Source organism: Aythya marila (genome assembly GCF_965140915.1).
Source record: "Aythya marila genome assembly, chromosome: Z".
Taxonomy (NCBI): Eukaryota; Metazoa; Chordata; class Aves; order Anseriformes; family Anatidae; genus Aythya; species Aythya marila.
Window position 1 is genome coordinate 88,653,407 of NC_139080.1, and position 9,018 is coordinate 88,662,424.

Sequence of the window (9,018 nt, forward strand, 5' to 3'; positions counted from 1 at the left end):
GCACTCCCAGAGTTATCTGGCTGTAACAGAGCAGGGCAGTAGCAGTGTCACAGCAGTAGCAGTGTCAGTCCTTTCCAGGGGAGAAACTGCTCTAGGATATTCCAAATAATATCCTAAATAAATAAATAATATTCTAATATAATATCCTAATATTCTAATAAATAATATCCTAAATAAATAAATAATATTCTAAAACTCTGCAAAACTCGATGTTACTGCTTTCACACCTCCTACAACCATTCACCAAATGGTTTATGAAACTAACATTTTGGTGTGCCACAATACTGCTGCAAATATGTTTGGAAGTGTCTGGGTTAGCATACTGGCTGCGGAAGCTCCCAACAGGAAACATGGAAGACAACAGGAAGGACTGTCCAGTAGCAAGGTTTTGGAAATGCTGGACCCACAGTAGAAATGTTTCTTTCTCCCCCTCCTCCCGGACATGAATAAAAGCTTTTGGTTAACACTGACAATCCCAACATGATATAGCAGCGCTATCAGCAACGGTAGACGTGTTCATAGTATTGCTCCTTTTGTTACCTGTAAACACAACACACACTGATGAGTGTTTGGTTTAGGAGTTAAAGCACCACTCGAGTGCTGTTCAAGCATCAGCCAACTGTTCTCACAAGCAGGCTGCAGCTTTGTGCATAGGAAGCTGCAAAATCTCTTCTGTCTCCCATTTTAGTTGGCTTTCTGCCAAAAAGCATTTCAGAACATTAAGAACAGGGTTCAGTAACAACTTGATCCACAACTGCAAAGGTAAATATCACTGGATTTCCCCCAGTGTCAAGACGAGCTGTAATTCAAGATTATGCACTGGCTCTCAGCGTACTTAGGTTTAGGCTTGGGTTCAGAGCCCTCCATGGAGGCACCCTGATCCAGAGGGCACCCACCACATGCTAGGCTGACATCACTGTCAGGAACAACATGGAATGGTCCTGTACTTTCTAAAGGAGAAAATAAATTACGAAGGGAAATGCAGAAAGTCAGCCCAGCAGAAGTGAAAAACGACAGCTGGTGGCAGTGAAACACAGCAGAGAAATAAAGTACCAGACAAGAATTTCATTGGAAAGGAAAGATCTTTAGGCAGCTAGATAGCAACAAAGAATGCCTCAGAGCAAAGGGGCTTGGAAAAAGCAGAGCAAGGTGTGTATAAGGGTAGTAGAAAGTGAAACAGGGCCAACACGCAAAGAAAACATTACACTGGGAACAATGACTAGGCCATCCTGGGCAGATCAGAATCTTCCCAAACAACCTGAGGGTCTACTTCTTTGCATTTCAGACAAAACAAAACAAGAAACACTTCCAAAAAGGTACAGATGCTACCCCTACCAACCACCCATATTCCCTCCCCACCATGCCTCACCTACCAGTAATTCCAGGTCATTAGCACCAAGGTCCAACTGTTCTAACTTGACAAGGAATGAGAGTGAACTGCAAGATACAGGGAATAGAAAGGGGACAGGAGAGGAAAACTAATAATACTGTGTACAAACAAGTGATGTACAATGCACCCGCTGACTGATGCCCAGGCTATCCCTAAGCAGCCAGACCCCCCACCCCGTCCAGCCCCCCATATAATTGTTCAGCATGATGCCATATGGTGTGGATTAGCCCTTTGGCCAATTTGGGTCAGCTGTCCTGGGTTTGTCCCCTCCCAGCTTCTTCTTCACCCCAGCCTGCCTGCTGGCAGGACGGAGCAAGAACCTGAGAAGTCCTTGGCTTAGTGTAAGAACTGCTCTGCAACAATTAAAACATCAGGGTGATACCAACGTTAGTCTCATACTAAATCCCAAACACAGCTCTGTAACCTGCCCTGATACTGACATCAGGCTGACGGGCCTGTAATTCCCTGCAAAGTCCTTCCAGCCCTTCCTGTTGCCTGGAGGCACGTCTGCCAGCCTGCAGTCCACTGGGGCCTCCCTCATCCCAGTGGGCAGCAGAAGAGACCTGCTGCGCTCCTCCCTTGCCACGGGAGCCCCACGGCTCCCACTGTCCCCCCAGGCCACAGTGAGCTCCACAGCCCTTCCAAGGAGGCAGGAGCAGCTGGTGCAGCAAGGCTGCCTCTGCCCTCCGCAAGCAACCTCAGGGCCCCATATACAACAGCCTGGCAGCATGGCTCTTACCCTCCAAAACGTCGCTCATGTAGTCATTGAGTGTTTGTGCCAGCTCGTCAGCACCTCTGTCTGTGCCGCTCTGCTGGACACACTTCTCTGACAAAGAAGTGAAACCTGCAGGAAGAACAGGCAGAAATCAGGACATGTCTACGTGGGCCACAGGGCCTGGCAGCCAGTCCCATGCTGCCAAGCCTAAGCGCCTGTCAGTCGCTGCATCGCAAGAGAAGCCAATCCGTGCTCTCTTTAGCCATCACAGCAGGAGTCCTCAAGAGCGACAAGATAGCTGTGCCATCTACGGGCCAGGGCCCCCGAGGGCCTGGTGTGTCCCAATGGCTCGTTTCCGGGGAGGCTCTACCGTGCCCAACCCACCTGAAAAATCCGCTAAGAACAGCACTCCCACGATAAGCCTGGGGATCTGGCTGTCCCAGGTGAAGTCCTCAGAAAGAAGATCGGGGAGGAGCACGCTCCTGTTCTCCATCTCAGAGTACGGGTACTTCCCCTCCCAGGCAGATGCTATGGTCAGTGCCCTGTGGTACCGGGGTACCTCAGCAGAAGACAACCATGCCCAGCTGGGAGGGAGGAGATGAAGACCCCTCAGCACCGGACGATGCAGTGAGCCTGGGGCCTTCTTGAAGGACAGTTTGGTCTCTGCCACCATGGGTCATCACAATCACCTGGTTGGTAGGTGATGACCTGGTTCATAGGTCATCGCTTAGTGGCTGCCCTCCAGCAACACGGTGGGCTAACAGTGCCATCCTCCATAGATCAATGCCTGCTGAGCAGCAGCCGCTGTGACCCCGTACAAATGTATAGAGCTACTTCTTCCAATGAGGTTATTAAAAAAAAAAAAAAAGGAAAAAAAGTACAAATAGGATTAAGACTGGAAGAGGGTAAAGAACATTCATATATTCATGACAACATTCACCACCAGAACCTTCCAGAATGGTTGCTCAGTTCTTCTGTTCTGGGGGGGTGGTTAGGGGCTGGTGGCAGGGAATGCAGGCTGCTGGTCAGTTAAGTCAGCGGACCACTGACACAACCAGAATGAAGAATGCTAACACATAAATAAAATTCAGAAATTATTCTATTCTGGCTAGAAAAGTTGTTTCATGTTGCTCCATCCATCCAAGAGGAAAGGTTGAAAACAACAGTGGCAACGTGAAGTTTAAGAGAAGAAGAGATAAGGAGTGAAGGATGGAGGATGAGGATGGTAACATAAGCAGCAAACGGTGGTTAGTAATTAACCTCTTAGAAGATCACTAGAAAAGAGATATTTAAGTAGGAGATTTGTTTTGTTTTGAAAACACTGGCTTGTGCTTTTAAGGGTCACCGATTACCTGAACTGTTTGCAAGGTCACTGCTTGAAAACTGGAAAACTTGTTCAATAAAATTAACAATTCTGTATTTTGAAAATGGTATGGTTTAAATATTAAACTTCATAAATGTTCTCATTTGTGTATTACATTTATGAATCCAGTAGTTCTTAACTGAAAACAACCAAATGTTTTCAGTAAGGTTTAATAGCAAATAAATGCATTTCAACTTTCCAAACTCGTTTTTCAGCAATTTTAGCCTACTGTAATTCCAATTACTTGATTCAAATCATGCTTCAGTCTGGTGTAATGACAAAATCAAGTTTAACTTTCATTATTCCATTATTGCCTACCATTTTCCCAGAGTAAACGTAATTTAAATGGATATAAAAGACACCGCATGTAACCAGCACAAAAACAGTCACTTCATTTTAAATGTGCATAAAAAAAAAAAAAAAAAAAAAAACAACAACAAACCACACAGAAACCCAAACACATGAATGGTTAACTTTTTGTTCCCTTTTTCTCAGACAAAACCTTTGTCTTACTTCGGAGAGCAATGTCTTGATATCTGAAGGAGCTCCCTCCTTGAAGTCATCCATTCCTAGAGTCAAAACGATCAGTAATTCATCTACTCACAAGCATCTTTTCGGCTCTGCTTCCACAAATTATGTCTCATCTCAGAGCAGAGCCATGCTACTCTACCATGTTATTATACCTTCAGCTGGGATTTACATGGCTGGGATTGGTGTGCTTTTAGACCAGCAAAGATCATTCAATACATTCGTTTGACCTCCTGCGTGCTACAAACCACAGAGTTTCACCTCAACATTCCCACATCAACCCTGCAGCTCCCAGTTCAGCTATTTTATGGTTTACGATTATATATATTGTAACTATATATAGTTACAATTCCAAGGACAGCTTGCAACATAATTATTCAATTCAAATTACAAATAGGTTCTCGGGCCCCCATACTACCTCATTCAGGTTCCAGGTAGCTGGTCCATAATGCTGTATGATTCTTTCAGGAGGCCATTCATTCTCTCCCCATTCTTGGGCACTACGCCCAGCTAAGGAAGCATCAATAGATCGTTTTACTCTATTCAGATAAAAACAAACAAACAAAAAACTCTTTTCAGCTGGAATTAGCTCAAACCTTTCTTTACATAGAAAGAAAAATCTAGGAGCGTAACAGAATGACACCAGGCAGAATGACAACTCCCAGAGGGAAGCCCTACAGTGACAGCGAGTCAGAACAGATGATCTGTGGCTACCCCAGGGACAGACTCAAATGCCATGACCTGCGACTGAAAGTGACCGCCAGAACTGGGATGATGGACGCATAGAATGCTTGCCTTTAAGACAAGAGACCGGAAGGATGGGCAGTGCAAACCCCTTAAGAATAACGCTTCAGAAATGAATTCCCCAGCCTGAGCTCCTGGTGAAGCCCAGATAACTTCCACAACAGTGACGATGGAAACAGACACAATCTGAAACCAAATATGCACAAGACCCAAAACGCATCTGCTCTTTAAGCTGTGACTGCAAGACAAGAAGTGCTTGGATCAGTCCTATGATCACAGAATCACAGAATTGATGACGAAACAAGCATTTAGGACCTTTAGTGTGGCTACCAAGTTGCCCATCTAATCCGTCCAGTGGAAGAAGGCGATGAGGATATCAAAACCTGAGGAGCGCGTAACACATAATGATCATATCAGGAAACATTCGATATAAAATAAAAGTTACACGCACGGAAGAAGTGATCCCTTTAAGCTCCTACTGCAAGACAAGAGGTGCTCAGCTCCCAGTTGAACATCAGCGTTATTCCGATGAGGTCAAGTGTTCAATACTCTCAGGATGGCTTCCCCAGGGCCTGCCGAGCACCAAGAGCAACAGCACAGCACAGACAACAAGCTGGGACTGCCCTGCCTGGCACGTGTTCACGCTGTACGTGACAGAACTCCCCACACATCATCTCTGCCTGACCTGATCAATCCTGAAAGGCCCCATCCGCTGCAATGACTTACAAGCACAGACCCTTGCCCTATGGGTCCATTCACAACCCCAACTCAAACATAGCACTTGCCCCCCCAGCTTAGCTTGGGAATGCTGGGAGGCAGGTTCCATCCTCATCAAGGAACACAAAGGCTAGCCAGGACACTGCTTCAAGCCTAAGGCTCCTCTTCACCTGCAGAAATAAAGTGCCATCAGGCACCAGCACGCCAGCCAAACTTCTTCCAGGGAAGCACCCTCCTCAGAAACAAAACAGTAGTCAACTGACCTGCTCTGCTACTGAAATCAGATAGACACCCCCTAGACAACTCCCTGCCTCCCCCTGCCAACACACAAGATTTGCCCCTGAACTTAATTCTCAGGGCTCAGAATCCATCCTCAGTGTGGACCACAGAGACCAGCTAGGATGTTCCCAGTACCTTCTTCATCCCTGGAAAAGAGGAGTCACCCAGAGGTGGACCAATAGACTACCAAACCAAAAACAATGCCTGTTTTCCAACTTTTCTCCACTCACCTTCCCAACCCACACCCAGCGCTTCCATTCACTGTGCCAAGCCAAGCCCACGGGGCTTAGATCAAGGAGAAAGAACAGACAAACGTGACAATCCATAAAACGGTCTATACCCACTCCTCTTCTTTCATCCCCTACCGCAAGAGCCAAGAAGCCCCAGACCCGTGTTCCCCAGCCCAGTATCACCGCTTCGCCCACCTAACACCCCAAAGAGATGCATCTCCAGCATTTCAGGAACTAGAACTGCTGACGTCTGGCGCGCCTCAGAAACGTGGCAGGAGACGTACTCTGCTGTCGCAAGGTAGTTTGCCCAACAGGCAAAGCAGACTAACACAGTCCACTGACCAACTCAGGGCCCACACTGCTGTCCACTCACCCTCGTGCTTCGTTCAAGTTTCCGTGCCCATGCCCTGGGCTACAAGAAACAAAGAGAGAAGGTCATGCCCACGATGGACACGCAAACAGTACAGCTTCTTGCAGAGGACTCAAACACAGAGACCAGAGCCAGAAAAAAAAAAACACACCCTCAAGTCCACAAATGCCAAAAAGCCATGAATGCACAGCAGTCCCAGCAGGGGTAATTACAGACTTATCCTTTACAGATGAAAAAGGTGACCCTGCTCAGTCTCTTCGTACTACTGCGCTTATGCAGTCGAGCCCCTTGCAATGCGTGCTGAAGCTCTTTGTGAATCCTCTGGACAGTGACACAAATGGCTTGATATATCTAAAGATTGAAATGTAACGCCCCATGATTTCCCAAAAACAAGTTAGCCAGCAACCCCTCCTAAGCATCCCTCTTCTAAGTGAATTCCAAGCTCTTAAAATCTAGAAGGATGCAAGGTCTAAAGACTCAACAGCCAGCAAAACCACAGGCAAAAGCTGCAGAAATATAACAAACTGTCCCTAACCCTGAACAAGATTACACCTTACATGCCTACTGCTGCTGGTTTCAGATACATGCTTACACAGGGAGCTTCGACAATACCTTTCTCCTAAACCCTGCTCCCTCACTTTGCCACCAAGGTTGTAACTTTGATAGTATTTGACATACAGGCAAAGACTCACAGTAAGCCCCGTAATCCTGCAAAAATCCTGAGGGACCCAGAACCACTAAGCAAACACACAAACTAACATTATTGTCCTATCCATGAACATGCCATAACAGTGACTCACCTGAGAAAGAACTGCATGCAATAAAGGCACCTAGTACTATATCAGTTGCTTTACTCTACCAGATCCTACTAGTTGCTACCTTAAAAAGATGTGCGTACCGCTCTCTACTTGGAAACGCATCAGTCCGTCCGTAGACTCTGACCCACCTAAAGAGCCCTGCAACTGACTGAAGGAAAAACAAAGCACTTACCCCAAAGAGCAGCCCAGGCAGAAGGAGCTCTCTGATGGCATACCTGGGGCTCATATACCGTTTGGCCGCGCCCAGCACCCAAGCCCAATCACCTGGGAAAGGGAAGGGGCAAAGCACAAGAAAGTAGAAAGAGAGCAGAAGGAGAAGCAGCAGCTGGCGTGTTTTTGTTCGTTTGTTTGTTTTTAATCTGATTTAGCTCAACAGCAAGCAGAGTGCAGACAAGAGAATCGGGCTGTTTCTAGAAGCTACGTTCCGCATGCTTAGGCTGCAGCTTTTAATCTTGAAAGGACAATATGACCAAGCAAGTAACTGGATTTTTTTCAACTGAAATTAGCTCAAACCTTTCTTTACATAGAAAGAAAAATCCAGGAGCATTAAAAAAAAAAAAAAAAAAAAAAAAAAAGCACAGCACAACATGCCAAAGAAAACCAATTCAATGTAATAATATCACTTTATCACTTGCAGGAAAAATCACATACTTGAGTAGGCTATCTGAGAACCAAAAGGCCATGCTGACGGGTCAAAACACGCTACAGGACGCTGGGTCCTGGCCCTCCGCTGCACTGACTTGAAACCCATCCCTAACACAGCATGAAAACTTGAAACCCAACCCAAACACAGACACAGCATTTCAGCCTCAACACAGTTTTGGGAACTGCTGGAAAGCAGGCTTCATCCTCAATGAGGTGTGCTCAGGCTACACAGCATGGGGCTTCAGGCACCTCTTCCCCTACGGAAGAAGACCGCCATCAGGAACCGCCACGCAAGACAACCTTTTTCCTCTACAACACCTTTCTCAGGAACAACGCAGCATTCCAGAGACCTGCTTTGCTCCTGTTCTAAGGGCTATCACAGCCCACCTTGCCTGTGGCACCTGATAAACAGAGGAGAAAGCAACCACAGCAGCAAAACCCACAGCAGCCTTTGGACAGTTACTCTCATCCCCTCCTTAACCTCAGCCTCTTACCTGCCCCACGTGGCAGATGCTTCCACCTGTTCTCTTAAGCCACTTAAAGCACCTCTAAAAGGCAAACTGGAATTTTACTCTATTGGATGTAGGAAAATAACTGCAGTGACAACCGCACCCCAAAAACAACTGCTACCTCTGTTCATCACTCACCAGAGTCACTCCAGAGGCAGCTCAGGTCATGACGTCCTGGACTGCACACTGAGTTTCAGCCTGAACAAAGGAAAACACAGCCAGAAGACAAACTTTCAGCTGCCAGCGTTAGCACCCATCCCTCATCAACACAAGCGACTCCATCTTTAATTGTATCCTTTCAAAACAGCGGTCCACTTGCCTCTGTACCTGGAAATTAAGTCCAAGCTCAGAAGGAGTAGACAGCATCACCCATGCCACCTGGGAACACAAAAGGACAAAATGACCACTGTGCTTGCAAACAACCACCTGCCACACTGCTCCTCTATCCCAAACAGCCTCACCTCAGACCCTGAGGGAAACACCTGAGTGTCTTCCGTTCGCTTTGGATAAGGGATGACCAGGCTGAAAACACTCTCACCTTCCCTCACTGCTCCGTGACATGGGGATTTCCCTTCCCTGTCCAAGACTGCACGAAGCACCTGCAGAGACAAGAGAGAAGCACACCCTGAGGCACCTCACAGCCAGAGTGTACCTGCTGCAATACTCTCTCTTCCCAGCTCCGTTACTCCAGCTGCTCACCAGCTTTAACT